Genomic DNA, 25,004 nt, shown 5'->3' with positions numbered 1-25,004 from the left:
CAAGACCTGGAACCAACCTAAATGCCCATCAACGGTAGACTGGATAAAGAAATTATGGGATATGTATTCTTTAGAGTACTATACCGCAGTAAGAAACAACGAAATCCAGTCATTTGCAACAAGATGGAGGAATCTGGAACACATCATGCTGAGTGAAGTAAGCCAGTCCCAAAGGGACAAATACCATATGTTCTCCCTGATTGGTGACAACTGACTCAACACCAAAAAGGAAACCTCCTGAAGTGAAATGGACACTATGAGAAATGGTGACTTGATCAGCATAGCTCTGACTGCTAATGGACAACTTAATACATTATCCCTCATAGTATTTTTTTTTGTCTGTTCTACTTAATATGACTGGTTTAATTCTGTAATTATCACACAGTTATTCTTAAGTGTTGAAAATTAACCGAAATGTGATCCCTGTTAAACATAAGAGTGGGAATAAGAGAGGGGAGAGATGTATAATTTGGGACATGCTCGGGCTGACTTGCCCCAATTGGTAGAGTTGGAAACATACCAGGGGATTCCAATTCAATCCCATCAAGGTGGCATGTGCCAATGCCATCTCACTACTCCAAGTGATCAATTTCAGTTCACAATTGATCATAATGAAAGGACTAAGACTCAAAGGGAGCACAAAAACAAGTCTAGTATCTGCTAACACCAACCGATAGAATAAATAAAGGGGAGAGTGATCCAACATGGGAAGTGAGATACTCAGCAGACTCATAGAATGGCGGATGTCCTAAATAGCACTCTGGCCTCAGAATCAGCCCTAAAGGCACTCGGATCTGGCTGAAAAGCCCATGAGAGTATTTCAGGCATGGAAAGCCAAGACACTCTGGCAAAAAGATCTCTGTGAGTGAGATCCCAGTGGAAAGAACAGGTCTTCAAAGAGGGAGGTGCCTTTCTCTGAAGGGAGGAGAGAACCTCCACTTTGACTATGACCGTGTCTAAACAAGATAAGAGTCGGAGAACTCAAGGGGCTTCCATAGCCTTGGAAACTCATAACTGGTGCATAGGGAGATTACTGATGCCATAAACAGGAGTGTCAATTGGTAAAGTCAACAACAGGAGTCACTGTGCACTTACTCCTCATGTAGAATCTCGGTCCTTAACGTGCTGTACACTGAGGCTTAATGCTATAACGAGTACCCAAACAGTATATTTCACTTTGTGTTTCTATGGGGGTGCAAACGACTGAAATCTTTACTTAATGTACACTAAACTGATCTTCTGTAAAAAAAAAAAAAAAAAAAAAAAAAAAAAAAAAAAAAAAGAAAGAAATTTTCAATTCCCAACTTGACTCTCACTGGGATTAAACATGACAATAGGTCTGATCTGATTTCATCATCATTTAAAAAAAATCATCTATTATTTTTCACTTTATGTTTCTGTGTGGGAGCAAACTGTTGAAATACTTACTTAAGGTATACTAAGCTGATCTTCTGTATATTAAGATAATCGAAAATGAATCTTGATGTGAATGGAAGGGGAGAGGGAGTGGGAAAGGGGAGGGTTGTTGGTGGGAGGGACGGTATGGGGGGGGAAGCCATTGTAACCCATGAGTCGTACTTTGGAAATTTATATTCATTAAATAAAAGATAAAAAAAAAAAAAAAAAAAAAAAAAAAAAAAAAAAAGAAATGCCTGCAACAGTTTTAGGACTGGGGCAGGCCAAAACCAGGAGCCCAGAACTCCATCTGGGTCTTCCATATGGGAGGCAGGGACCCATGTATTTGAGCCATCATTTGCTGTCTCCCAGAGTTTGCATTAGAGGGAATACAGATCAGAAGCACCAAGTAGCCAGGATTCAAATCAGGCACTCTGGTAAGAGATGCAGGCATCCTAAATGGTGACTTCACTGTGCCAAATGCCCACATTAATTTGAAAAAATGTGTAGACTTCTATTACCAGCAAGATGTGAACAGCCTCATCATCCTGTGAAATTCTACTCTGGTGCCTGTTTATAGTCACACCCCTCTCTGTACTTAACCTCTGGTAATCACTGATTATTTTTGTTGTTCCTATTGTTTTGCCTTTTCTGGAATGTCATAATTTAACTATTACATTTTTTCAGTGTCTTCAAAGCCTAAAGGAGATCTATGTGCTTTTTTAAAAAGGAAAGAATAAATTGAAGATGTAATACCTACCAAGCATTATACGCTTATTGTATTGATATTTAATATTTCATGAAATATATGAGAAGAGTATTATGTTATAGTTAATAGACTAGGAATCTTCTCTTGCCCCTGAAAGATCAAGAAAACTTCTGTACCCTGAATGAAAATAAAGGAATTCTTGGCTTTAAAGGGGTATTGATCTGAGGCTATCCCTGAAACAAGAATGGATAGTTTATCTGTGAAGATCAGTTTCTTTTTGGCTTCTGGTTGAACAGATTGTAGAGAGAGCACCCAATGAACGAATGGCCTTTATCACTCTTGTCGCTCCCCCATTCGCGGAGGAACGACACTAGACCCTGCGCTGTTCTTTTGTCTGCTTGGCCCTTCCCGGGTTTGCTGCCGTTCCCTCACTCGTCAGAGGAACAACGCCGTCCCGGGTTAGCTGCCGGCCCCTCCACCTCCGTGGAGGGGCGGCACCCCCCGCCACTTTCCCTGCTTCTGCGGAGGAGCAGCACACCGCCGGCCGGCTCTCTCGGGGGCTGCTCAGATGTTCCTCAGGTGTTCCTTCAGATGTTCCTTTTGCATGTTGTCTCTCTCCTCCTTTATAGTCCTCTTCCACCAATCCCAACTCTGCTGCCCACATGCCAAGCATGCTGCTCTCCTCCAATCAGGAGCAGGATCAGCTCCTGCAGCTTATCAAACTGATGAGGCAGCTGCGTAGAGGTTGTTTGGTCTCTTTCTCTCAGCGCCATATTGTGGGAGAGCAGATGCATAGAATTAGTCCTAGTTCCAGTAATTTAGTCTAGTCTCAGTTGCTCCCCACAACTCTGAAGTGTGCATGTAGGGAGACATTATAAACGATATGGGCCTTTGGATTGACTATGCCTTCTTAGTGGATTTCCAGGTCCACAGGCCTCTGACGCTTGATAGACAAGACCCTTAACAAGTCAGGGTCATATGGGAAGCTGCATTCCCTTCCTATAACCTTGAAACACATTTGGTTAAAAACCTCACAGTTTTACTTTCAAAGGAGGCTCATTCTTTCCACAGAATGGCTCTTTCCTATTCTTTGTCAAACTCCCTAATTGTTGGGCAATCAAAAACCATCCCACCAAGGGGAAATAATGGTATTAAAGTGGTCTCCAGGGTCTTGGGCAGGTTCAGCCTATGATGCTGCCCTTGCTCAAAATAACATAGCACAAGATTTATTTAGCAAATGGTTTTGGAAATTGATATTGATCTTTTAGAAACATTCAGGTTTGTGTCTTTCTAAAGGGTTGTGAAGCAATTTTTAAATTTAACCACAGCTAAATAAGCTCTCTGGCATCCAAAGGCATATCTTAGTGGATAAATTTTACTGTTATGTTGTAGGTATTTCTAAACCTTGGAAATAGTTTACTAAATTACATTTTAAAATGTCTCTGAATCCATTAATATTAGGGATATAAATATATGTAGTAAGATAATATCTTGAAATATCAATGTTTCTGTTTTGCTTTTCCCCACTTATTTATGCATGGCATTTCTAAGAAGTAGGATTGTTATATCGGGATCAACAGACCAAGAAATAGTTTGTTCATCCCTCTTGCTCCTCCTCCTTTTTAACTGCTCAGGTCATGCTGTTGAATATCATCAAGAAGAAAGATCCACATTACTCCCTTTCCACACACCACCATCCCATCCCTTTAGATCAGAGGCAGGGTGTCCGGGAAGAAGTAGGCATCATGGAGGGGGAACAGGGGTCAGAAACTTCTTTTTGAGGAAATTGGAAAGATGGCAGATAAGGTGATGGGTGCTGATTGGACACTATGCAGTGATCATGGTTTAGTAAGAGACTGCTGAGGACCATGGAGAGCAGCTGAGCAAGCTTCAACCCTTCAGAAAAGTACATGATTTTGCTTTAGTGAAGGGACCGTGTGTAGCCTCACTATAAAAGACTTTGATGATTGTTGATGATCCCAGACAATTTGTGGGCATGCACACATATCATCTCAGCATTGCAGGACATTTTGAAACCCAGTGCAACAGGGAGTGCACATCCTTGATACTCAAGGATGTGAAGGAAAAGCATCAACCCTAGAACCTAGATGGGATTGACTGTCTATGAAATCAAAACCGAAGGAAAATTATAGGGCTTTTAAAAACAGGAAACTGAATTAGAGTATCAATATGGCATAGGGTGAAAATCGTCATACCTAAAACAACAAAGAGTCAGTTTATCTCTGTTATCTCAGTTATCTCTGTGTTGTACTATGTGAATTAATGCTAAAACTAGTATTCAAACAGTACTTTATACTTCGCATGTCAGTGTGGGTGCAAACTGCTGAAATCTTTATTTAGTATATACTAAGTTGATCTTCTGCATATAAAGATAATTGAAAATGAATCTTAATGAAGAATGGGATGGGAGAGGGAGTAGGAGATGGGATAGTTTGTGGGTGGGAGGGTGGTTATGGGGGGAAAAGCCTCTATAATCCTAAAGTTGTACTTTTGAAATTTATATTTATAAAATAAAAGTTTTCTAAATAAAAAAATAAAATAGATCATTGTAAAAAATAAGAGTGTGGGAAAGCTAAGACACTGTGGCAAAAAATGACATACATGAAAGATCTCTGTGAGAGGTACCTTTCGTTGAAGGGAGGAGAGAATTTCCACTTTGATTATGGCCTTGTCTAAATAATGTCAGAGTTTGTGGACTCAGGAGGCTTCCCATAACCTTGGCAGCTCATGACAAGAGCCTTGGGTGATCACTGACATCAGAAATAAGAGTGTCAATTGTTAAATCAACAACGAGAGTCACTGTGCATTTGCTCCCCATGTAGGACCTCTGTCCTTAATGTGTTGTACTATGGGAATTAACAGTAAAACTAGTCTTCAAACAGTACTTAATACTTTGTGTGTCTGTATGGGTGCAAATTGTTGAAATCTTTACTTAGTGTATACTAAGTTGATCTTCTGTATATAAAGATAATTAAAAATGAATCTTAATGAAGAATGGGACGGGAGAGGGAGTAGGAGGAGGGATGGTTTGGGGGTGGGAGGGTGAGTATGTAGGGGAGAACTGCTATAATCCAAAAGTTGTACCTATAAAATTTATATTTATTAAATAAAACTTTCTATAAAAAAAGTAAAAAAAAAAAGGGTGGGAATAGGAGAGGGAAGAGAAAGAAGTGTGGGAGTGTGGGTGGGATAGAGGGTAGGATGGAAATTTTCATTATGTTCCTGAATCTGCAATCTGTATACCTTACATAAAATGTAAAAAAGAAAAGAAAATAGAATTAGTACCTTGTCTTAGAGGTGGCTGAGCTATAGGGCTATAGGGTGTAGAGGTAGCAAGTTATGAAAGAACACAGGGAATTGCCTCCTCTCCTAAGTTACCTGTAAGGCCACAGTGCTGTGAAATGCTGGCCTGTTCAGGGTCTGAGAAAAGTCAGAGTTACTTGGCTGTTCTTCATCTCTCTGTGGAGGAACTGGAATTAATGACGGCCAGTAGATGTCACTGACTGAAAGTGCTGTGAGAAAGCATGCATTACTTAAGTTAGAGGATTAGATGTGGGTTCTGAAGCTAAATTAGAAAATTCCAGTGATTTGTTGTTCACTTTCTTTTTCTTTGTGATATTTTTTCTGAGTTGTTTAATAGGCATCTATAATGTTGCCTGAAGAGAGTAGCATTTCCCAATCATCCTTTTAAGTGTGTTTAGGACCTGATTTAAAGATGCTAAATTCTCTTCTTCAGGAGCCTGGGGGGGGGGGGTTATTTTTAATGAATTCAGAACCCTTTGGTCACACCAGCTGTTTGACTTTTCACTGTTTTTTCCCTCTTTGCCTTGCACCTCAGGAACTGGAATACGGTCATGGGCAGCATAAGGACGTTTCGGTCAACCAGGATCACAAACAGGACACTGATCCCATAAGATTATAAAAGAGCTGAACAGTTCCTGTCGCCGTGTGATATTGTAGCTGTTGTAATACAATGCAATGCGTTACTCATGAATTCATGGTGATGCTGATGTAAACAAATCTATTGTGCTGTCAGTTCCATAAAAATATGGCACATAAAATTATGGACAGTGCATTCTATTTGATAATGATAATAGACAATTATGTGACTGGGTTATGTTTTTACTATGGTACAATTTTATCGTTGTTCAGAGCATACTCCTACTTACACAAAGAAGTTTACTGTAGAGCAGTTTGCAGTGTTATACTGGCAGCAGCTTCAAGCATCTTGTACTTACTGGGTCTCTGCCTGCAGCAAGAGGTTGATCTAAATCATCTTGGTTTGTGTAAGTGCACTCTCTGATGTATCCCTGTCATTAGCTGACACATGGCTGTAGTCTCCTATGCTAAAAGCCACAGGCCGCTTAGTCAAGAGCTGAGAGAGGACTTATGGCTGCTCGGCTCCCTGCCCAGTGCCCCTCCCACTGTGAAACTTCAGGAGAGGGACCCACACCTCTTGATGCTTACCCTCTCCTCAGCTTCCATCCTTACCTTCTCAGCTCCTCACCGCTGCTGGAACTTCCTTAACTTGTAAACAAATCCACATTTCAATCATTCAGTATTTCAGTATTGAGCTGAACATTCCCTTACTCCATGTATAAATTGCAAAATTAGGCTACTTGGAGTATTTTTCATTAGTGATGCCCTGTATCAACACTGGCTGGTTAAACATTCCCTTATCTGTCGGGAATGACTGTGATCCTGAACTGGAATCACACAGCATATTGATCTCTTGCTAAAAATTAGCAAAAAAGGGACATAGTCTTTGCAAAGAGTATTTTATGGAAGTAGGATTTAAACATTGATGACAAATCCTTATAGTCTTTCCTTCCTGGAGGAGATAGAGTAATTTTTCTGTTCATCACTACATATCTGTCAAAAAGAAAAAAACTCAAAAAAAGTCAACTGTCATCAGTATCTCAGGTGCTCCCTTGCATTTAAGCCTCTAAACACTCTTTTCCTCCCACCCATTAAATTAAATTAATCCATGCCTGAAAGCATAACCTTTTTTTTTTTTTCTTTTTTTGGCTTATGTTTGTCCTAGGACACGTCTAATCTCTCCCTGCTTGTCTCTACTCTAATCCTGCTTATGGATCTTAATTCCCTGTGGTCAGGCAGATATTAATTTAAAAGGTCCTGAGATTACACAACTGCCTAACTCCTTAATGTATTTTTTAAAAATATACTGCTAGGGAAGTCCTCATCACTTTTTATTTGTTTTTGTTAACTCTTTGCCAAGAAAATAGCAAAGCAAATCAACACAGTATCGGTGAACAATGTCTCCAGGTCCTGGGGTTTTGGGAGTGAGTCTCCAAGTGGAAAGCATAGTGGCTCCTCCAGGATCTGGGACAGGAGGGAGTGCGTAGGAGAAGGGGCCATAGGGGCTGCCCCGGCCTGGTGTTTAGGCTCCTGTACCAGGAAGCTCCTTTGGGAAAATGAAATCATTTTCCTGAAATGACAGCCCCATCCCAGGGAAGGGCAATGGTTTCATTGGAGGCAATACTCAGACTGCCACAGCCCTAGGGAGGGCGTGGGAAACAGGAGGATTAGATTTGGGAGTGGGAGGGGGTGGACTAAGAGAGGATTTAGCTGGCACATTCTATGCCCCTGGTCACCATGGAATCAATCAAATACTTTTTTTTTTTTTGGCCTTTTCATTGAATCCTATAAGACTACTGATTTGATATTCTGAGTAAATAGATCATTTTTCATTCACTCAGGAATATATGTTATGCTTACAGTTTATACTAGATATGTATCTCATAGGTAAAACAAATAGCCTCTTTATGATATCTGCCAAAGAAAACATTCTCCTGGTGTAGCAGTCAGCTGACCAGATTGCCTTTCATTCTAATATTTCAAAAGTATAATGAATTCCAGGCCCCACTACCAATATGCAAAAGAAGTTCTAAACCCAGCACAATTCTACATTGATAACTAGGACTATAAGCCCTTCTAAAACAAGTGAATTGCTCTGTATACTAAAAAATAAAACAAGCTGGGGTCAGAGCAACACAGATGTTTTGTAAATCATTTATTCTAAAGACCAAGCAAAAAAGAAAAGTGCAATTTCTTGCTGTTCCTGAAAGTTACCTAAATTTTTTTATTAGCCTTTGCAACTAAAATGTTACCGTGTAGAAAAGAGTTTCTAATGATATTAACTCTAAATACAGGCAAAGTTTTCAAATACATTAAATTGGTTTATAGGACTTTCTTAATGCTACTCTTAATAATGAATGTTTAGCATTTCTGACACATTTGATTTCCATAACTTTTCCACAGCTCTCTGCCAAAGGAATCTCTCTAGTAAACAAGATAAAATAATTATTCTCCCAGGTTGTATGCTTTAGGACTCAGGAAACAAAAGAATCTTTTAAGATCCAGAGGAATGAGTGGTAAAATTTCAGGCATGGTGACAGAATGTGGGGAAGTTGTTTTTGGACCTAGGGCCATGGCATGACAGTCAACACAAGCTGATCCCAATTTGGTATTTTTTGTATAGTGTGCCAGAAACAAAAGAGAATGCAGAAACAAGATTATCCAAACTCTCCTTAGGGAGAGAACACATATCCTTTCTTTTTATATACAGTAAATACAAAAGGAGGTATTTGATATTTGGATATCTCCTGAAACTAGGAAAACAGGGACCACTTTCCAGTTTGGACTGCATTTTGAATGGAAACCTACCAATGACCTTAGAATTCAGCCCCATGCCTATCCAGACTCCACAGCTCGCCCTTAATTGCAAGTGTGATCATGAGTTTGTTAATAACCTACCTTGCAGCCTAGTATTGCATGTTTTAAATGCATCCAGCATTTCAATCCTGAGGACGTGATCCATACTGAATCTCTTACACACAGGAGGTGACTTGTATGACTTTTTGTCTTTCCAACTCCACTTTCACTGACATCTTTGGTATTGGAAACTTCACCACAGCAGGAATATTCATACACAGATTATCAGAGCCACTGCACCAGGACTCCACCCTGATTATTTAACACTTAACAGCACAGAATGAATAGGTTAGTGTATAAAGAACTCAGAACGGCATTGGCACACTATAACTTCCATTTAATAGTTATCTGCTTTTGAAATTTACTTTCCTAGGAAATTATTACTTTTAAGAATTAAAATAAAATACTTACTTTCTCTAGTACCTCATTTGAGTACAAATCTAGATGTAAATTCTATTATTAGGGTCGTGTGTGTGTGTGTGTGTGTGTGTGGTATACGTTGAAAAGAAAATTTGGTTACTTTCTTTTTCTTTTTTTAAGATTTATTTATTTTATTTGAAAGTCACAGTTACACACAGAGAGAGGCAGAGAGAGAGAGAGAGAGAAAGAGAGAGAGAGAGAGGTCTTCCATCTGCTGGTTCACTCCCCAGATGGCTGCATCAGCCGGAACTGCACCGATCTGAAGCCAGGAGCTTTCTCCGGTCTCCCATGTGGGTGCAGGGGTCCAAGGATTTGGGCCATCTTCTACTGCTTTCCCAGGCCATAGCAGAGACCTGGATTGGAAGTGGAACAGCCGGTTTTCAAACCGGCACCCATATGAGATGCCAGAACCGCAGGTGGTGGCTTTACCCACTACACCACAGTGCCAGCTTCAATTTATTTTTCTTTTAAAAAATATTTATTTTTCAAATACAGAGAGAGATGGAGAGACACAGTGAATGGGGGGAGAGAGAGGGAGAGAGGGAGAGAGAGAAGGAGAGAGAGAAAAAAATGGCATAGATGTTGAGCAGCTTCCAAATGACAATTGTCCATTAAAGGAGTCAATAAATATTTGACACTTTTGTTGGTGACACATGAACAACTGTGGGTATGTATTAAAATAATTTTTTTCAAATGTATTTAGTAGGAAATAGTGTGGTTTAGTAAATATTGATAAGTTTTTATAAATTTCCACATTCCTTTAAAAATATGAAACAATACTTACCCTAAATTACAGAATGGGAAGATAAGAGATATTTTCAAGAGAATCTTATTTTAACTCAACTATTAGAGGTCACCAATAAATCAGTCATTTCTGTACCGAAGGTGTTGTTTTGGGCATGGCTGCACCCAAATGTTGGGATGATAGCCTCTCTTGCGACCCCAGACTTCATTGCACAGGATGGCTTTGATTTGTTACTGAGATAACGTTCCCTAAGGTTGTAGTGGTAATCACAAATCCTGATTGGAGTCCATTTCCAAGAGATCCAGGGGAGTCTGGGTCACATTGGCTTCTGTGTTACCTTCAAGCTCTCTTCCTGCACTATGCAAGACTTGAGTACAAAGGACATCTTGAGAGTGATTATAAAACAATCTTAGAGGAGGCAGGCTTTGGTGGAGTTATCTGCTGATAGCATTTATGCACTCATTCATTCCTTTTATTCATGCATTCATCAAACATTTATTGAATATCCAGTAGCTTCCCAGCACTGTACTAGGCACTACAGCCAGAATGGGAGTAACACGGCCAGCGCCTCGGCTCACTAGGCTAATCCTCCGCCTGCAGCACTGGCACCCTGGGGTTCTATCCAGGTTGCTCCTTTTCCAGTCCAGCTCTCTGCTGTGGCCCGGGAAGGCAGTGGAGGATGGCCCAAGTGCTTGGGCCCTGCACCCACATGGGAGACCAGGAAGAAGCACCTGGCTCCTGGCTTTGGTTCGGAGCAGCGCGCCAGCCGTAGCGGCCATTTGGGGGGTGAACCAACGGAAGGAAAATCTTTCTCTCTGTCTCTGTCTCTCTCACTGTCTAACTGTGCCTGTCAAAAAAAAAAAAAAAAAAAAAAAAAAAAAAAAAAAAAAAGAATGGGAGTAACACACACAAGCACAGTCGTATCATGACTTCTACCTAGCATCTGTTCTGGTTGGTCAGAACTTCTCCCATTCTAGTTATTAAATATTATGAATATCACCCTTGGGTATAAAGGCAAGAAAAATTTCTCTCAGGAAACTTACAGTTGGGTAGTTGGAACAGATAAATAAGCAAATGAAAGTAATGGTATCGGAAGTTCCATTTTTCACTGGACAATCTATATTTATTCTGATCTGCTTGGGGTTTCTGGACTTTGTTTTCATCTCTAATTTTCATAGTAAAAATTAAATTCTTCCAGAAACAAAGGAGAAGTATACTATGTTAATGAGCAAGACATGGCTGAAACGCTTTGACCTATTTCAAAGCAAAGTCTTTCGCTCTGATAAATTCTTGAAAAAAATTTATTTTCCCAGAGCTTGTACACTCATACAAGCGTAACTAATTGTTTAATGAGAGAGACAGAAAACAGCACATGAACATCTATGCTTATTCTGTTTCCCAGTTACTTACTATGGTAGATTTTGATGCAATTCTAAAAACAAGTATCTCCTGACAATCTACTAACAGCTAGGCAATAGATGTAGGGGCTGAAAATATAAATGATAAACAGATATAGCTTCTTTAAGAAACAACAAATGAATAGTTGTGAGTAAGTGCAGAGTGTATGTGTTGAGAAATGTGCCAGAGAATTAAGTAACTTCCCTGGGTTTACTGCCTCCTTGCCTCTTCAAATACTTATTAAGCAATTAATTTGGGGAGCATTATGAATAAAAAAATGCAAACTAGCATCTTACTTTTTTCCCCCTCCATTTAGTTTTATTGGTACCTCTGCACTCTGTATGTCTCTGCCAGACTGGATTTAGTGGTTTCCCATGCAAAACATTATCTTTATTTATGTGATCTTAACTCAGTTAACAAATGATTGAAGGATAAAGAAAAAGCCATAGCATTTTTTTGATCTGCTTTGTTGGGATGATGAGGTTCTTAGGATCTTCGCTTCTCATCTTTCACTTTTCAGCTGAGGCCAATACTGTCCCACCAGCACACATGGCTCTGTATCATATTGTTTAATTAAGTCCAAGTTTATTTTACAGGCAACTGGAGCCCATGGAATCACCTAGGGGATACTCCACTCCACGACGTATATTGTAAAGGAGTAGGTTGAAGTCACTTAACAGTCCCAGTAGCAACATCACAATGTAAAACTATAAAAGGTAATGTTAAGGGGCCGACGCTGTGGCCTGAAGTGCCAGCATCCCATATCAGCACTGGTTCGAGGCCTGGCTGCTCTTCTTCCGATCCAGCTCTCTGCTGTGGCCTGGAAAAGCAGTAGGATATGGCCCAAGTCCTTGGGACCCAGAACCTGTGTGGGAGACCCAGAAAAAGCTCCTGGCTCCTGCCTTTGGATTGGTGCAGCTCTGGCCATTGAGGCCAATTGGGGAGTGAACCATTGAATGGAAGACCTCTCTCTCTCTCTCTCTCTTTGCCTCTCCTCTCTCTGTGTAACTCTGACTTTCGAATAAATAAATAAAATCTTTTTTAAAAAAATGTGATGTTAAAATGAATTTGGAAAGTGTATATTCTTCCTACTTGTGCATTCATAATGAAAAGTCCTTGGGAAAACTGGATTTCTGGGTAAGCCATTTAAAAAAGAAACAGCCTCTATATCAAGCTATTGGTCAGAGGTGGTGAGATTCTTGCAAGTAAGTTTCAGGTCAATATTTGTGTGGTCATTTTCAAGTCTACTGAAAATATATAGTTACCTAACAAAACTTTCTTCTATTTAATGCCTCATTTTGGGAATAAAATATATATCTTCACCCTAACAAATGAAGATAAATTGGTGGGTCTCCTAGCTTAAACATCTAGAATTTCTCTGCTTGTTTTTGTAAAAAATTAATGAGTATTGTTGGAAATACTTATTGTAAATTAATATTTCCAAAAGTTCATGAACAAAATGGAATTAAAAGTTAAATTTGGCTGGCATTATGGCTCAGTGTTTTAAACCACCACCTGCTTCGCTGGCATCCCACATGGGTGACGGTTTGAGTACTGTCTGCTCCACTTCCAGTCTAGCTCCCCACTGATGTGCCTGGGAAAGCAGTAGAATATGGCCTGGTACTTGGGTCCCTGCCACCCATGTGGGAGACCTGGATGAAGCTCCTGGCTTCAGGCTCCAGCCTGGCTTGGCCTAGGCTGTTACAGTCATTTGAGGAGCGAACCAGAGGATAGATGACCTCTCTCATTCTCTCTCTCTTTCTCTCTCTCTTTTTCTGTAACTCTTCCTTTCAAATAGTTAAACAAATATCTTAAGATTCCATTTTTTCATGAAGGTTTTGGTAGTACCCCATGTATCCTTTTAGTCTATTTCTTTGAAGAACCCTGATGTATACATGTTTGTACCATTGTCTCTTAATTCAATTTAGAATTAAATAAAATTATGTGAGAAATAAATTATATTCTCATTGTAAAAGATTCAAATAATACCAACATTTATTTACTATGGAAGGTTGCTGTACTTCTCTCAAATTTGCTTCCAATGTATTTTTTAACTTTTTATCCTGAAAAATTTTAAACACCATCAACTATAGAGAGAATTCTATTTTGAATTCCTAGAGTTTATAATCTTTATTGTAAACTGCTGCCCCTTTTTAAAAAATATTTTTAAAGTTTATTTGAAAGGCAGAGTGACAGATGGAGAGAAAGGGAGGGAGAGAGAGCAAGCACCATAGAGTTCTTCCATCTACTAGTTTACACCCTAAATGTTAACAGCATCTGGGACTGAGCCAAGCTGAAGCTGGGCACCCAGCAGTCAGTCCAGATCTCTCATATGGGTGGCAGGGATCAATGACTTGAGCCATTAGCTGCTGCCTCCTCACTACATGTTAGCAGGAAGCTGTAAGGGAAACAGATACAGCAGGAATTTGAATCCAGGCATTCTGATAAGGAATGCAGGTGTCCCAAGCAGTATCTTAACTGTTGTGCCAAATGCCTCCCCCTCAGTAATCTTTGATAACAACATTTTTCCTTTCCTTTCAGGCATGACAAGATATTCCAAGTCCACTTGAGCATTTCTTATTCCAAACCTGAAATTGAATAACTGATTTTTCTCTTATTAGAAAATAGTATGTAGACACTGAACAATACTGTGTATTTCCTTTTACATACTGAGTATTTTATTCTGTGTCATTCCCTGATCATTAATGCCTAAATTGCAATTTTGAGTTAAATCAATATTTACTGGTTACATTTAAATATCATGTAGCATGATTCACATATATCTTATAACTACATTGCTTTTTAAACTTTTATTTTAACTATTTAAAGGCTGAGTGACATAGAGAGAGGGACAGATAGAAACGTTTTCCATCCACTGGTTCACTCCCCAAATGGCTGTGATGGTCAGGCCTGGACTAGGTCAAAGCCAGGAGCCGGGAATTCCATCCTGGTCACCCACCTGGGTGGCAGGGCTCCAATGACTTGGGCCATCTTCTACTGCCTTCCCAGGTAACATTAGCAGGGAACTAGTTTGGAAGCAGAGCAGCTGGGACTCAGACTGGTGTTTTGATATGGAATGCCTCACAGGTGGTGGCTTAACTTGTTGTGCCACAATGCCAGCCTTTATGATTATGTTTCTATTCTTGAGTGGCTTTTGTCTTTCCCTTCAACTGTTTGTTATTCTTTTCATAAAAGTCTTTTTATTTTTCTCTGTATCTTATTCTATATATTTATTCTTCACAAGTCCTCTAGCTATTTCTTTTTTAAAAAGGATTATTTACTTATTATTTATATGAAATGCAGCAACAGAAAGGGAGGGAGAGAGAGAGAAAGGAGAGACTGCCCAGTAGACATGGACAGACGGAGAGAGACCCTCTATTTGGTCATTTATTTTCATTTGCCTTCTTTTTTCTGTTTCAAACCAAGGTTGTTAGATGTTTGACCTATCCGATTTCTTCCACTCTATCTTTGAGCTCTTTGCTGAAGAATTTACTGCTGTAACGTCTTCCTTTTCTAAGAGTTTCCCCTTGCTGTGTTCATTTTTAACAAATAGGAACCTGGGGTGGGTGTTTGGTTCAGAGGTTAAGATGCCTGCATCTCATATAGGAGTGCTTAGGTCCCACTTCCAACAGGTGACAGCAGGTGATGGCTAGAGTGCTTGTCTCTGCCATTCATGTGGGAAACTCAGATGGAGTTTCAGGCTCCCTGCTTTTGGCTTGAGCCAGCACCAGCTGTTGCAGACATCTGGGTTGTGAACTAGTAGATGGGAGATCTCCCGTTGTCTGCCTCTCTGTTTCTATCTCTCTGCCTTTCAAATATTAAAAAAAAAAAGAAATAAAAACTAAAAAATAGGAAACTGTGGCTTCTTGATTGAATATTTAATATCTTTCCATGTAAAATGATATATAATTCAGATTGTATATAATAATATATACAAAAACATACAATTTGAATAATATATCATTTTACATGGAATGTGCATATAAACATATATATCGCTGTCACATATATCTGATGAATACCATAACCATCAAATTGCTTTGAGTGTTAACAATTGCTTAAATCTATTATCTAACATTTCTGATTTGGAGGAAGGGAAATCTTCCAAGGCTTATATAATCGTTAGCTTATACAAGAAAGGATTTGCTATCTATGAAAGAAACTTTGTTGTTTTAATAATTGGTAGCTATTAAAACCTGCAATGCTATGATCCAAGATAATTTCTCCTTTGATGTGAATGTGGTCAGTGCACCTACTACACCAGAGATTCATGGATTTCCTGCTCGATCACACAGGTCTGATTAAATCCTGCAGTGGGTCAGTATGTATGGTTATTGACAGGCTTTAATCTGCAGGTTTGTGACACACAATACAGCCTTGTAGCTATCTGAAAATTTGCCAGGGGGACTACTTCAAAAGGAAAGTTGTGGTTATGAGAATTTAAAAATGTTTATCAGTTTATATCTGCAGATAATAGAATGTACTCTGTTCCATTTCATGATTTTTTTCCCTTTCAGATTTCTCTTATTTTTATCTCCTAGGACATCTGGATGCTTTGATTACTCAAAGAACCACTCCTATGTCTGCAATGTACTTGATGTTCCAGATCTAGCTACATTCAAAATGGCTGACTGGATAAAAATTTCAGCAAAATTTAATTAAGTAAATCACTCTCTCTTCTTGATAAAGGGAAAATCATAACAGCTATTGTTTAATGTCCTTGCAGAAACTCCGGATTTTTTTCAGTTTCCTTTGCCAACCTGGAGTCCCCGCTCTCAGATAATCACTGCCTTTAGAAAAAAGCAGTTGCCTTTATGACTTTTTTTCTCCCCTTGGAGGACAAACTTCTTGAGACACCAAACTTGATTTTAAAACAGTGAAATCACCATTTCCTTCTTAACAAAACATGTAATGGATAATATGCTCTAACCATTTGGCTACCCTAAAGGCTTCTTTTGATATATTTTTCTTAACTTCTGAGGCCCCAGCTTTCTAGACAAGATGAGTGCTTTGTGCATAGTCACAGCAGTGTCCTCATAGCAGTTAATCCTACACAACAGCCGTCAGAAATGATCTCTTTCACCCCCAGTAATAGTGCTCACATGTTGCTCTAGAACTAGTCAAGTGCTTTTTCCCATGTTACTTGTCCTGGGCCTTCATACTTTTAAAAGCAGCACCTGCATCCAACTCCTTTATCGCTCCACCGAATCAAGCCTTGTCTACCGTATGTTTCTTTCTCAAAAGTCTTGTTTAATATATAATGCCTTTAACAGTGATGGATATTTCATTCTCTCTGAGTTCTCATGAACCAAAATAACAAAATAGATTACTATGCATTTTAATATCTCTTTACCATGTTCACTAATAGGCACTGCACAGGTGTAGCCTCCGCACAAAGTAGAAAAAATAGTTGAGTGAGTAATTCAAGAAGGGGCCAATACCCATTAAAACAATGTATGGGGAACGTGTTTTGAGCCCTTTGTCAATGGGACAGAAATTTTATTGACCAGGACACCCTCTAAATGCTGTCTTGAAGGACACACTGCTGGGAAAATGGAAGGAGGCTCTATCTAGAAGCCTATGTCCATCCTTTGAAATTCTCATGAGATTTTGCAAATTCTACCTGTTCTGGGGATATCCAGACGTAAGACAGGCCTTGGGTACTATGGAACAGCTTTAGCTGTTGACATTGGCTTGCTTAAAGAACAGGGTAAAATAGTACACGTTGCATATTCTTTCTCATAATAATTAACAATACTTAAGCAGCTTGCATATACCAAATATTTTTTAAGTGCTTAACCTATATTTTCTGATTTATCTTTTTATACAGGGAGGGGTCACAGAAGGTAAGAGAGGTTATGTAATGTTGCTTTATCTAGGCCCCTTTTCTATGCAATATTGAGAAAGGACTTAACTGACTCCAGCATTTTCAGAATAGGGAAGGAAGAAGATAAGAGTTGCCAGTTACTTTTTTTTTTTTTTAACAGAGAGAGAAGGAGAGGCAGAGAGAGAGAGAAAGAGAGCTCTTCCATCCACTGGTTCACTTCCCAATTGGCCGGAACGGCTGAAGCTGTGCCGATCGGAAGCCAGGAGCCAGCAGCTTCTTCTGGGTCTGAACATGGGTTCAGGTCATTTGCAACAAAATGGAGATTTTGCAAATTCTACTTGTTCTGGGGATATCCAGACATAAGACAGGCCTTGGGTACCATGGAACAGTTTTAGCTATTTACATTTGCTTGATTAAAGAATGGGGTAAAATAGTACACGTTGCATATTCTTTTTGATAATAATAATACTTAAGCAGCTTGCATGTACCAAACATTTTTTAAGTGCTTAACCTATATTTTCTGATTTATTTATTTTATACAGGAAGGGGTCACAGAAGGTCAGAGAGGTTATGTAATGTTGCCAAAGATCATTCAGGTAATAGAAAACAAGAAATTAGACTTGATTTTATCTAGTTTAACCCCATTGTCTGAGCACTTAATCCTTAAGCAATTCTAGCTTTGGCAAGGGTGTGTGTAACTAGCAACCTCTAGCAGATCTAAAAAACAGTCAGAATTGTTCCCCATGAATTTCGACATTTAAAATACGGAAATATTCCTTCCTGTTGCTATAGATAACCCGTTTGATAAGCACAGATGAAATAAACAAGTAGTTGAGAGGTCACAAAATTATTTCTGAAAGTTTAATTCTTTAAAAAGAAATACCAGCTCATTTTAGGCATCGTTTCTGTGGTAAATAACTACTTGTTCAATCTTTTGTCCCAGAGCAGCTGTTTTTTCTACTTGGATTTTTCCATCTGTTACCACTAGATGGGGCAGAGGTTATGCAAAACACTCCAAATTTCCTGACAGAAATTACCTACAACATAAAAGAAAAATTCAGCAGAGAAAGATAAATGTGGAATTTGTACTCAGTTGTAGATAGTAACACCTTACATGATGACTTGTTAACTGTTGTAGCCTGCATTTCTAGTTCTACTTCCTTTGAGAATAATAAAAATTGATATGTACTTAATCCAAGTTAAAATTTGAATAATAGTCAAAAGCTGAGTGTTTATTTTCTCAGAAAACTGTATCACCCATAATTGCAGCTGGGGTTGGCATGAAAAAAGATATTGAAAAACAAATTCCAATAAACCAAACATCTGTGTTTTCTGGAACAAGAATCTTCAAATAGTTATTCCTTCCTAATTTTCTTCAATCAATTTATAGTAAATATGTTTATGAATAGTCAATTATCCCTGTCCAGCAATTATCTGGCCAACTACTATTATGGTATTCTAAAACTCAGGGAAATTGAGTTTGGAAAATTCTTGGGAAATTCTCTGAGAATAAATTTTAAAGTTAAAATCACGTATTGTTTTTGGATTTTCATTTCTTCTACAAAATAAAATCCTAGATCATCAAGACCATTTGCTTACATCTCAATGGCATTCAAAGAAAAAGAGAACAAGCCCTTTGATTATCAGGCAATTGATGGTGTATGCAGGTACTCAGTGGGTATCTAGGGTACTTTTAATAAAACAAATATCCAGTCTCCCCAGTCTCTGGTAACCATCATTCTACTTTCAAATTCTATGAGGTCAACTTTTTAGATTTCACATATGACTGAGATCGTGCAGAACTTGTCTGTGTCTGGCTTATTTCAGGTAACATAATGACCTCTACTTCCATCTGTGGTGTTGCAAATGACAAAATTTACCTATTCTTTTTACAGCAGAGTAAGTATATGTCTATAAGTACCACAATTTCTTTATCCTTTCATCAGTGGATAAGTACATGAGTTATTTCCATTTCTTGCATATTGTGAATAGTGTGCAATAAATTTGGGGGTGTGGATGTTTTTTCAACAGTTGATTTTCGATTCCCTTGGATATATACCCAGAAATGGGATTGATGGATCATGTGGTTGTCCTATTATTAGTTTTCTGCGGAAACTCTGTTACTGGAGGGAACGCTCTGCAAGCCAGAAGCCGTGGGGTTCTTGTCTTCACGCAAGAAAGAATTCAAGTGTGAGACAGAGAGTGGGGTGATAAGGCTTTATGGGAGATAGGTCATCTTTCAGAACGGAAGAGACAGAGAGAGAGCGCACAGTCTCTTGGACTTGGGGAGAGTGAGGTTACATGGTTGAGTGGAGAGAATACACCTGCTGGCTGCTCACCTGCTGGCTGCTCAGCAGAGAGGCAGAGGACTGATCACACAGTCTGTTTGCACTCCCTAAGTTTTTAAGGGAATTTGTTTACCCACCTCCCCCTCTCCTCCAGGACAAAGGATGGAGAGTCCTGGTGGAAGGGTTTGTTGGGTGAAAATTAACAAATTCCTCCCCAGATTTGCTGGTGTCCAGGCAGAGTAGGGGGGCTTCCCTTAGGGCCTCTGAGACAGTTTTATTGACTCATGTTATCAGGTAGCTCCTTTGGTCCTTAGGAGAGAGAATTCTCCTGGGAGTTTACCTTGGACAAAGGGCTGGGACCATCTGGGAGGTTATCAGGGTCTGGGCAGGACTTTGAAGTGAGAGATGCTGGGCTTTTGGAGCTTCCTCAGTAGGTGCTGGTCTTCAGGCCTTTCTCATACACACTTTGGTTAAATTTCTGACTTCCTACCTAACAACTCCATATTGTTTTTCACAAGGGTTGTGCTAATTTATATTCCTACCAACGGTGTGTGAGTTTCCCTTTTCTCTGTATTCTAGTCAGATTAGTTTTATCTTTTTAATAATGGACAATCTAACCAGATTAAGGTGTTATCTCATGAAGGTCTTGGTTTCCATTTCCCAGATGGTAATTGATATTGAGCATTTTTTCATGTACCTGTTGATGATTCTTTTGTTTTAATTGAAGAAGTATTTATTTAGATATACTGTTCAGTTTTTAATTGGATTTTTTGTTCTTTTGCTATTGAGTTATTAGAAATCCTTCTACATTCTGCTTATTGATCCCTTGTCAGATGTATAGATTGAAAATATTTTATCCCACTCTATAATTTGTTTCTATACTCTGTTGATGTTTCCTTTGCTGTACAGAGCTTTTCAGCTTGATGACAACTGTTCTACTTTTGCTTTTGTTTACTGAGCTTTTGGGGCCTGGTGCAAAGAATTCTTTGCCCATTCCAATGGCAGGTATTTCACCTATATTTGTTCTTCTAGTTGCCAATTTGGTTGTAAATCTCTAAAAAAAAATCACTTTTTTTTTCCAAAGAGCATTAATTCCATAAGTTTAAAAATGAAGCCAAGTGAAACATAATAATGAAATGACTAGAAATTAAATGAATATTAGGAATTGTAATGTACCATTCTTTTTTCTCAGGTGATGTGATTTTATAAGTAAAAATTGATTTTGTAGATGGCCATCACCTTGAATATATCATTATAATGTTTTATTCTTCATATCAGTTTTCTCCCCTATTATGGAACTGAACATCAGAACAGTGCATATTATTAATATACTTTAGACGTATTTGTAGGTAATTCACTTGGATTTTCAGAGCATATTTTATCATCTTATTTATTGCTCAAAAGAGAGTCTTCCTTTTACACATGACCAACCTGAAGCTGAGAAATGTGAAGAGAGATTGCCTAAGATATACAGATGGTAAATGGCAAAGTCAAATGCAGAATTGTTCTGTTCATATCTCACATGTAGCAAATTAAGGTTTACAGCATAAGACGTAGTTTCTGTCTTTAAGGCACTTGTAGTAGAGTTAGAGAAAAATTGATGTCTTGAAAACACACTGTATATATTGTAGGTGGATCACAATTCTGGTACTAAATAGGTTTTGCTATTCATAAAAACCTGTTCCTGGGTCTGTGTTGTGATGTAATGAGTTAAGCTGCTGCCAGCAATGCTAGTATTCCGTATGGGTGCTGGTTTGTGTCCCGGCTACTCCATTTCCAATTCAGCTCCTTGCTAATGTTCTGGGAAAGCAGCAGAGGATGGCCCAAGTGCCTGGGCCCCTACACCCATGTGGGAGACTTGGTAGAAGCTCCTGGTTCCTGGCTTCAGATTGGCCTAGCTCTGGCCCTTGTGGCCATTTGGGGAGTGAACCAGTGGATGGAAGACTTTTCTCTCTGTCTCTTCCTCCCTGTCTGTAACTCCGCTCTCAAATAAATAAATAAATCCTTAAAACAAACAAACAATAACAAAAACACACAAAAACTTGTTTCTGTGAGATAGCTGAAGTTATATGTAAAGAGTAAAACAGAAAATCTTTTTGACTTATCAAAGTGCTATTATGGACATCTGCTGTTTGTACAGGATCTGAGACAATTTGAGATAAAAGTTGTGTTTCAGACCAGACATACCTTCTCACAACTGTCTAACTTCCTAATAGCCATGTATCTTGCCAATAGTCATGCAGCATACAATATTGGTACAAAGAAGAAGTTAGGTTGTGTCCTTGAGAATTGTATATCATTGTATCTCCTAGCTAGGCTTCCAGAAAGAGCAATAGGATGATTTGTATGAAGTTCATGGATTTAACTTGCAGTTCCAAATGACCAAAGGCTATATCCTATGTGAAGCCATTAGTTGGTGGTTAATATTCAGCTAGGCTGTTAACTAGAGCACAAGAGAAGGGACAGGGTTTGCAATCTGTTAATATTTTCTTAAAATCTTGTTAAGTAAGAGCTAAATTCATCATTAATGAAAGCAATATAAATATAAAAAGTAATTAGCCATCCAAATGTATACATTTGTAAAAGGTTATCTTTTATGTCTTTTTCCATTAGCATAATTGTGTACTTTGGATAACCATAGCCAAAGGGAGAAATCTGGGAACTGGAAAAGTTCTATTGCTTAATCAAAGAGAAACGTACCCATTCCAAATAAGCAACCATATAATTAGTATTGAACTAGTTAGGATTGTTTGGTGGGAAAAAGAGTCACTTTAAAAGTGATTTTTTAGCATCTTGCCTATTATAGAGATCATGTACATAAAGTATATCCACAAACTTGGCACATAGTAGGTGTTCAAAAGATTTGTTTTTGTGATAATAAAAAAATGTACAGCATTTAGAATCTGCTTTTATCATTGTAGCGAGATTGTGTTTACTATTAAAGGCTATGAATAAACCAAAAATAATTGAGAAGGAGCCAGATCAGGACCATGAGGTGGTTGGTTGGTGACTTCCCATAGAAACTTTTGCAAAATTATGCTTGCTTGATGAGAGGAATGAGCAGGGATTTTGTTGCACTGGAGAAGAGCTCTCTGGTGAAGGTTTACCAGGTGTTTTTCTGCTGAAACCTCGGCTAACTTTCTCAAAGCATTCTTCTGATAAGCAGATATCATCATCCTTTAGTCCAAACTTGCCATGAGTCTGGTTCTTGACTGATCTGCTGTTGCTTTGACTGGACCACTTACATCCCTCAATAGCCATTGCTTTGCTTGTGCCTTGTCTTCAGGATTACACTAGTAAAGTCGTGTTTCAACTCTTTTGACAATTCTTTGAATCAGTGCTTCAGGATCTTGATCTTACTTGTTTAAAATTTCCATGGAAATCTCTGCTCTTGATTGCAGCTCATCTGGGCACAAAAGTTTTTCCCCCATTTAGTAGTAAGTTTACTCCCTTTTAGTTTTTCAATCAGAATGTGTAAGCTGAACCAATTGACATGTCTATGGTGCCAACTATTGTTTCTGCTGTTAATTGTCAGTCCCTTTCGATTAAGTTATAAAGTCAACTTTTTTTCCTCACAAATTGATGTGGGTAGTCTTTTGCTCTAGGTTTCATCTTCAACATTGTCTCATCCCTTCTTAAATGAGTTGCACATTTGTAAGATGCTCATTTCCTTGGAGGCATGGTTCCCAGAAATTTTCATAAGCCGTCAGTTGTCTCATCATTCTTCCATCCAAGTTTCATCATCAATTGGATGTTTCTTCTTGCTTCAATTTTATCAGAATTCATCTTTCTCTGCTAGGAAATCTTTTTAAACTGATGTTTTATTCTTCTCATTGCTTCAATCCAGAGCCTGTTCAGAAATGTTATAACAAGTCACTATGAGTTTATTGTGGTGTTGAAGTTTTTTAAATGTATGTATATTTTTTCACAACATTCATTTTCCGTGAATATTTTGTAGACCTTCTTACAGCAACTTTTTTATATCTCCTTAGGCAACTAGACTGGAACTTTGGGGATAAGTTCAATAGTTCTCTTCTCTGCATCCTTTGTGTAGCTAAACCATAGTATACATTTAATAAATTTATTAGAACGACAAAGTTTTAGGTACTGCTTAAATTTTGAATAGAATGATAGCAGAATGAATAATGTTTATGACATGCTGTCTATATTATGTTGATATATGACTTTGTTACACATATTCTACATATATTTCCTCTTCTACTTGCTCCTTCAAAAGATGAACTAATGAAGAGTAGGGTCCATATCTATATACTTATTTTGCTTACAGAATTTTGAAGCCCAGTTCTGGTTACTAAATGCACTTTGTTACTTTTTATTGACAGACAAACAGAGAATACAATTATAATGTGACTTTTCTTAATAAAAACTAAAGGGTCTAGAAGATGTATGAATATGCAAATATTCTTACATTCTAAGGCCTGAGTCATTTTTCCACACCAAGGTGCTTCTGTTGCTTCTAGTTTTTCACTGTATTTGGTCATCTCTGCTTACTTATTCCGATCATTCTTATCCCTTCCAAGCACAATTTAATCAGCAAGAGAATTTTAAGCACTTCTTTGAAGTTTCTCAGTTTCTTTGTTGCAGCAGATGAAGCCTACTTCTGAAGCATTCTTATACTGTATTATTTTGAACAATTTCCAGGGTGGCTTAATCTACTTTCTATAGGAACACGTGTCAATTTGGGTCCTCAAAACACATGCATCTGAGTCATCTATGGCCCTTGTTTAAACCTGGCTTACTGAGTTAGGATTTCTGAGGTTGGGTCCAAATACCTGTGACTTCAACAAGCACCTCTGGTGATTCTTATGTCAGTTAAATCCTGAGAACTACAGTGTTATAAGAGCAATAAATTCTGTAACAAAGCAGGGCACATTTTGGCTGATTGTGAGATGAAAAGACATTCTGAAGAGATCTGTGGTATTTTAAAAATATGTATTTAATCCCAAATTTCAGCATGAAAATTCAGAAGAAACATATGGTGATTTATTAACATATCATAGTTGACAGATCCATCCCATGGCTTATACTCTTTCTTATCATACAATTTCTCAACAACTTTATCCTGCTTCTCAGCCCTTCAATGTGCTCTTCTTGGCATCCAATTGCATCTTTCTGTTAGCAGAGAAAGTTGAGATTAACAGGGACTCTCAGTCTCTTGTCCCCATGCTGTGATGTCTGGTGGTAGCTCAGTCAACCCTCTCCCCCAGTCCTCGTCACAAGAGCAGCTGCCCTCATGCCCATCTGAAGCCAATCTACTAATCTGTGACCCGAACTTCTCATCTATAGCACACGTGGGGCCAAGCTTCACCAGTCCTCCTGCCTCCCTCTCTTCTGATTTCTCTCCTGAGCATAGAGATGTCCTGATATCTCTGTTATTTTATATCTTAGCAAATGGAAAGGGAAAAATCTCCCTCTGGTCATCCCTGGTCCCATGCAGTTACAACC

Source organism: Oryctolagus cuniculus, chromosome 6, assembly GCF_051225735.1.
Source record: "Oryctolagus cuniculus isolate XC-2025 breed Fujian yellow rabbit chromosome 6, ASM5122573v1, whole genome shotgun sequence".
Classification (NCBI taxonomy): Eukaryota; Metazoa; Chordata; class Mammalia; order Lagomorpha; family Leporidae; genus Oryctolagus; species Oryctolagus cuniculus.
The sequence above is the reverse complement of the archived record's forward strand: the minus strand, read 5'-3'. Positions refer to the sequence as shown.